Source organism: Cucurbita moschata, unplaced genomic scaffold (assembly GCF_002738365.1).
Source record: "Cucurbita moschata cultivar Rifu unplaced genomic scaffold, Cmos_1.0 Cmo_Scf00076, whole genome shotgun sequence".
NCBI lineage: Eukaryota > Viridiplantae > Streptophyta > Magnoliopsida > Cucurbitales > Cucurbitaceae > Cucurbita > Cucurbita moschata.
The window spans coordinates 312,905-320,738 of NW_019268592.1; the positions used below are offsets into that span (position 1 = coordinate 312,905).

Consider the following 7,834-nt stretch of genomic DNA (forward strand, 5'->3'; position numbering starts at 1 on the left):
GGTATGATGATGATGATGGTGTTCATGGGGAGCATGACAATATCGAGTTCCACTGACCTCCGAACGTCGCTATAGATTAGCTTGACCAGAGGATCCAGTGGGTGTGTGAGCCCACTGGATATTCACACTCGCACGTGTGGGTCGTGTGTAAGGAAGTACTACACATCCAATTTGTTCGAGACTGGAGGCCACCCCTAGAAAATAGAGATAGCTCCGAAGAGCGTGATTGCATGTATTTGCATTTGCATGGTCCCCTATAGTTTGCCCACTTATTGAATATTGTTCAAAATACTCGGGTCATGTGCTACATCATTTTTCAGGTAAAGGCAAGACGCACATGTATAGAGTACGGGGGTATCGTGAGTCAAGACTGTGGCAAGTGCATAGAATATACTTATATTTAAATACTTAGTCATAGGTTAGAATAGGTTTTTTTTGCATTTCATCTTTTTAAATTATTTTGTATTTGTTGTTATTTTCTCTAAATTTCAATACTTCTTATTTAAACACGCAAGATTGACTGACTTTTTCAGAGAAGAGGATTAACACTGCAATTCTTTCTTATTACAAAAATTAAAATGTGTATCACTTAATCTACTAAACTTTTAGTCAAAAATAATTTACTTCAACTAGACTTCTAAAGCCCAAACTTGCGAACTCGAACCCGCACTTCAAATACATCACATGAAAATGTTTGAGAGATGAATTATTTGACCCTTCGCTCAAGTTAAACTCAGTCAATTTAATCCATTTCAAGTTTTTCTTGAAAGAAAAATTAAAATGTGTCTCACCTAATCTACCTAAGTTTTAGTAAAAAATAAAGTTTTAGAATTAGACTATTAATATCCAAACTTGTGAAGTCGAACCCGTACTTCAAATATATCATATGATAACGTTTGAGAGATAGGCTTCACGTCGTCTTTGTTTCGATTTGGAAGTCAAGCCATAATTGAGACAAAGTTTTCTATCCTTTTGACTGGATTTGGAAGTTAAGCCCGTTATTCAGACAAAGTTTTCCATCCTTAATTTGACCCCTCAAACCTGTAGTCTACCTCCGATAAAGGTTTATTTAACCAATTTAAAAATTTTCATTTAAATACATGAGCTAAGAGACATTTTTTTTCTATTAACTCAAAATGTGAGTATAAAAACTGCAATCTTGATTATCATCATTTGTATGTCAAGTATATTTATACCTAAACTCGCATTTCAAATACACCATATGAGAACATTTTGGAGATGAGTTTGGCTAGAGGTGTACATTCAACCCGACAATTAGGACCAATCCAACCCGGACTACAAAGGTTGGGTTGGATTAGCTTTTTGCGTTGGTTTGGGTTCATTTTTCTAATCCCAAACTAACTCGGTTTGGTTTCGGGTTCATAGGACAAACCCTCGGAGGTTGACCCGAGCCAAATAAAAATATATAAAATATACTAAGAGATTCACACTAGGTTTGCTAAAGTGGTAATTTGCCCTCATTTAAAACACTCATACTTGTTTAACCCTAACCAAATACCTTAATTCTTATTGTTTTAATTTCTTTCTTTGTAGTTTTCAATTTTATTTAGTTTCTTTTATATATATATATATATATAATTTGTTGGGTTTTATGTCCTAAAACTCATAGTTTGTAAACAAAAAACATATTCTATTTTCAATAAAGTTATTATTGTTGTTTATTCAGTAAAGATTGTTATTGAATAAAGTGAACTTCACGATCATTAATCTAAATCCAATAAACTAAGAACACTCTGGCTATAGTATGATTACTTGAACTATATGTAGAGACATAAGACTAGATCAAGTTCAAGTATATAGTTAAAATGATCTATAGTATAAGGATAAGGTTGAGTACCTTATTCTGGGAACGCTATGAATGCGACCCACTTTTGTATATGATATAAACAATGTGATCACTAAATTGTACATGTGGAGACATGTGAATGGGGGCGTCCTATGCAATGAGTATTGCATAAGATCGGACCATGAAGAAAACCACTCTCACTTTATAATGTCGTTTACTGTTGAAACTAATTTTCTTTTCATTCGATAACCTAAGTAACTCGGTTTTAATCCTGAGCTAACCATGAACTCCTATTTATTCGGAATTATCCATAGATTTGCATGTGTGAGAGTGGCTCTAATTCGTTGACTCAATAGGCCTCCCATTTCAGGGGTAAGACTGGGTGAATGGCTGGGGACGTGGGGTGCAAGATGAAATTCGCTCCTACCCACTTTTAGGGGATAGAAGAGAGGTAGTTCCCTTAAGCACTGACTCTAGGTCTTGAACAAGGGGCCCCACCCTCTCATTGGCCTGAGAGGGATTCGGTTTACTGGTTGGACCACAAACCAATTGTTCATTAGAGGATCAGTGAGACATAAGGAACAAGAAGTAACTTTAGGGGTAAAACGGTAAATTGACCCAACTCTAGTTACGAACAACCTGTGAAGGATCAACTTACTAATCATGGTTATATCAAATGGACAGAAATATATATATAGTGAGGGGAGTGCAACTAGTAGGCTATAGTGGAGTGTCCTAGTAGTTAACGAATGTGGTTAACAAGGTTAATGAGTTTAACCGGTTAATCTTGGATCGTTGGAGCCCATGATCTATAGGTCCATTAGGTCCCTCTGCTAGCTCATATCGGACTAAACCATAGAACAGTGTGACGAGTGAGTTCAAAGTGTTCGAATTCAAATTAGGGAATATGCACTACATATATATGATATATTTAAACGCATTTTTGTTTTATTTACGAAATAAACAAAAAGAGAGAATCTGAGATATTTAAATAAGATTTAAATATCTTAATCAATTATGTCTGATTGGATTGACATTTGAATTAATATTAAATATTAATTAAATAGTTCAATTAACCATTTAATGTTACTTTAATTTGAAATTCATTATTCAAATTAATTGTTGAATTAAAATGAAGAAAGTCAAAATGTTGACCTCATTTAATGGAAAAATCCATGCATAGTGGAATTTTGAGGTCAAAATTTGGCTTAACCAAACTTGCATGCTTGCCAAATAAACCACACAAGTTTGAGTGGAATTTTGAGTGTCAAAATTTGGTTAACTCAAACATGCATGCTTGCCACATAATCCCAAACATTTGAGTGGAATTTTAAGTGTCAAAATTTGGTGATCTCAAATTTGCATGAACATGCAAAGATGACTCTTTAAATAGAGTGATCATGGTACATGGAAGGTCTTCTTCTTCTGGGTGAAAAACCTTGAGAAAAACTTCTCACAAATACTCTCTTCACATATACAAAATCCCTCCCAAGTTTAGTCACTCACCGGATTCCACAATCCCGTTCTAAAGCCGGAGGATAGTGAAAAAGACACTAGTGGTTGTTCAAAATTGGTTCGTGAGGAAAAAGAAGTTTGAACTACAAAAGGTTAGTATTTAAACTCATTAAGCTTTAATACTTATGAACATGCTAGTTATTTACTATAATTGATGTTCTAAAAGTGCCTAAGATCCAAATTGCTTCCGCATGTGTTATATTAAAACCATCATATATATATATATATATTAACCAAACCTTAATATTTTATTTTATTATTTTTAGTATCTAATTTTTTTAAATATTTTTTTAGTATGGGAGAGAATTTTTTTATTATTTTAGGAATTTTTTGACACCAAAATCAGTGGAGACAAAATTGGATCAATAAAAAATTAGTTTCAATGATTTAAAGACTTTGTTATAAAATTGAGACAAGTAATTCTAAATTTCAATGTATTTATTATCCATTCATTGCAACATTATTATATCATAATTGATTTTTTTTCTAATAGTTTACGGCTCTCTCACTTATCATCTAACTCCATCCTAATTGAGGTTATTTCAATTATAATATTTTTTATTTTTATTATATATAGTATTTTTAAACTAATCATTTTTATTGTTTTTTTTTAATTTCATGATTTATCCTTGTATTTTTTTTACTTTAACAAATTCTCAATAAGTCTTTTAATTGTCTTTAGTTTTATGACAATATTAACAACCATTTTCGCTCCATGTTCTTGATTGAATTTGTTATTATTATTATTTTTTGTGTGAATAACTATAGATTGATTTGTGTTTGTTTATGAAATTTTAATTATCTTTTATTTAAGATTGTATCGGAATAATTATAAATGGTGGATTAATAAAACTTTTTTTTAAAAATAATTTTTTTAACAACCCGAACCTAACCTGAAAATAGAAAGTTGGGTTGTGAAAGTTTTGGGGTTGGGTTGGGTTACCTATCTAACCAACCAATACTTTTGAGTTTGGTAAAAAAAAAATCCCTCAACCCAACCCCGACCATGTACCCCCTAAATTTGGTCTAGGGAATTGAGTTTTCTTAATTTAACTATAAACTTATTGTATTCACTAAAAAAATATCTTTAATAGCTTAATATTGACCATGTCACATATGTAACAAGCCTCAACTTGACGCAACCTGCACTACATGGTGTGTCCTGTTGTTGCCACGTGGCACCTAGCGGTGCAGGAACTCCCTCGGTTCGGCTTGGCATAAACGGCTAGCGGCGTTGTTTTGACGACGCTCCAACGACTCCTCGACTTCTCCAATTATGGCCCAATTTCTACCGTTTCGACCCTTTTAGACCTGCTTTCAACCCTGAGTAAGGTAATTAGGATCATTTTGGGGTCGTATTTTATTTAGATGTGAGTTTGTTTTCGTTCCGACGACTCCTTGGCTTATCCAGTTCGACTTCTCTAACTCAAGAAAAGACAACAACTTACTGCACACAGGCAAAGAAAAGGATACAACAACCTTATGCATGAACAAAAAAAAAATGTAAAGCAACCTGCTGTTAAGAAAAGACACCCGTCACAAAAAATAGGAGAGTAGTGAAAGGACATCAACTAGATAGGTTGAGAAGCTAAACAGACGGTTGCACAAGGTATAGTTTTTTTAATTATATAGCAGCTACTTTCATTAAAGAGATCACACAACAATGTCAATTCATCTTCAAATTTAGATAAAAATTTAGGTTACAACCTACAATCATGGCACTGAGAACCAGAGGAAAAAAAGCAATGCGAGGGAAGGAGAAGTACAATAAGATAATTACAAAAGATAAATCAAGACTTCTTCCTAACTGGCATAAGTTCGAAACGAAGAAAAAAAGACAATAAAAAATGGAGAACCTCCCGACACAAAGAGAAATATTTACAACCAAGGAGGCGTACAACAGATACGAGCTCCTTAAGTCAAGGGTAGTATTGCTAGAAAGAAGGTTTCCCACATTCTACCCTACTTCTCCTAAATCCTTTCTTAACACCATCAACGATCTAGGGTGGGAGATTTTCTATCACCATGGGGAGCAAGCTATGGTGCCTATAGTGAAGGAGTTTTACGCACATATTGATCAAGTAGAAAGGTACACAACAACAATGAGAGGAAAAATAGTTGATTGGAGTCTTGAAGCAATCAACCAACTGTTTCACCTACAATCTTTTGAGCATGCGACCTTCAACGAAATAGTGCTAGCTCCATCGGATGATCAACTTGAGATAGCTTTGGAGATAGTAGCCATTGAAGGAACACAATGGTAGCTCTTGAGAGGAGGAGCAAGAACAATAATAGTAGCAGACCTCAACCTAGAAGCAAAAGTTTGGGTTCCCTTTATAAAGATCAACCTACTACCCACCACATATGATACTACATTGTCAGCTGATAGAGTTTTGCTGGTGTATGCAATCATAACTAATTTGAGTATCGATGTGGATAAGATTGTAGCATATGAGATTGTCAAATGTGCAAGTAAGAAAGTGGGGAAGCTGTTTTTTCCACAACTAATAACCATGTTGTGGCCAAAGGTTGTAGTCCCTTTTGGTGAGGAAGAAGAAAAACTTAAGGCAAGAAATCTTATGGATTATATAGAACACATAGATAGGGAAGGTCCCAGCAGTGGTAATAGAAGGAATAACAGTGCAGCAGAAGCTATGGATCAATTGCTGAAACAACAAGATGCTTAAATCAGCTGGTGCGAAAGCAGTGAAACAGCAATGCGTATTGGTCCTATGTCAAAAAGATGGATGGAGAAATAAATAAAGCCTTAATAACCAAGTCCAACAATTCAGCATTTCCAAGTTGTTCCAAAAAGAGATTTTTAAAAAATGGAGCCGTAAAGAATCATCACATGTGGTAGAGTTGGAAGAGAACACTTTCTCTGACGATGCCTAAAGTAAGGGAATTCTCTGATCACATCCTTTGTAACGTTACTGTCAGAAATTAGAAGCATGCATCCTTGTGTTGTGTTTGTTTTTGTTGTCTTGATTGCATATAATTTTGAATCATGTCCATGCATGCACTCTAGAAGCATGAATTTTTTAGGAAGGCTAATAGATCATGCATTTTTTTCATATGCAGTCATGACGTTTTGTGCAAGAACTAGAGAGGTATTGTAAAATACTTCAATAAGATAAATAAAACAATAAGGTGAGTGGTGTGTTTTTTTTTTAAAAAACTCATAACTCAAGAACAAAGGGGTTAAGGAAATTAAAGCTCAGATTGAATGGAGTATTCATTAAAGTTAAGGGGAGGATCCAAACTATTATAATCCACCTTAACCAACAAGAGTTTCCATAATTCACCCATACCTTTTTTCTAACAAAAACAATAACCAAGAGTTTTTGCACCTCAATCTACTTCTAATAATGATTCCACACCCACACCAAGGCTCATTGAGGACAATGACTAGTTTAAGTTTGGGAGTATTAAAAAAATTCTATCACCAAAAAAAAAAAACATACCTGAGACCCACTCCCCTTCGATCTAAAGCTTGAACTCTCAATGCTAAAAAAAAGTAGAAAGCAAACAAATTGTCTCAATTGCTCGTTAGCAGGCAATCTGCAGCACTAATAGAGGTATCTAAATCGAAGGTAATTGAGATGTAAAAATAAAAGAAGAGAAAGATATCCTTATTGTTTAGGTGAGTTGCATCATAAATACGGTCATTCTGAAAATTTTAAGATGCTAGCAAGAGAGTTGAGCTAAGTGAGAATGAGTGTTAGCCTATATAGTCATCCCTTGAAGACTTGTGTGATTTGCACCCTAAGTGGAGGCACCCAAAGAATAAGGGATGATTCTTAGGACACAAAAAATTGTTATGATAAGAGAAAATTAATAAATTACATTATGACGCCAAGTCACAACAAGATAAAAGAAATTATAATCATTCTAGAAGTGTTTTGGGAAATACGATGAAAGTGAGGAATGTGTTTTTTTTTGTAAGATTGGTTTATAAGTGTGGTGTGAATTCCCACATTGGTTGGGGAGGAGAACAAATCACGATTTATAAGGGTGTGGAAATCTTCCCCTAGCAGACGTGTTTTAAAGCCTTCCGACCCTTCGGGACATCCGATAAAATCGGAACGATATAGAGAAGATTAGCATGGCCCCTGCGCAAGGATGACACGCACAAATCGAGAAATGGTCCAAATTTTTTTTGTAACGACCCAGATCCACCGCTAGCAGATATTGTCCTCTTTGGGCTTTTCCTTTTGGGCTTCCCCTCAAGGCTTTAAAACGCTAGGGGAAGGTTTCCAGACCCTTATAAATGGTGATTTGTTCTCCCCCCAACCAATGTGGGACATCACAATCCACCCCCCTTCGGGGCCCAGCGTTCTCGCTGGCACTCTTCCTTCCTTCAATCGATGTGGGACCGCCTCTAAATCCACCCCCTTTGGGGCCCAGCGTCCTTCCTGGCACACCGCCTCGTGTCTACCCCCCTTCGGGGAACAGCAAGAAGGCTGACATCCATCCCCCTTTGGGGCCCAGCGTCCTTACTGGCACACCGCC

At 35.5% G+C, this 7,834-nt stretch overlaps 1 non-coding gene across 1 annotated transcript; it reads left to right on the forward strand.

Annotated features, from left to right (window-relative positions):
- The first annotated feature begins 7,378 nt into the window (after window positions 1–7,378).
- Window positions 7,379–7,480, forward strand: LOC111438530. Its single transcript, XR_002709687.1, has one exon. It is a non-coding gene; the product is annotated as a U6 spliceosomal RNA (small nuclear RNA).
- Window positions 7,481–7,834: the final 354 nt, after the last annotated feature.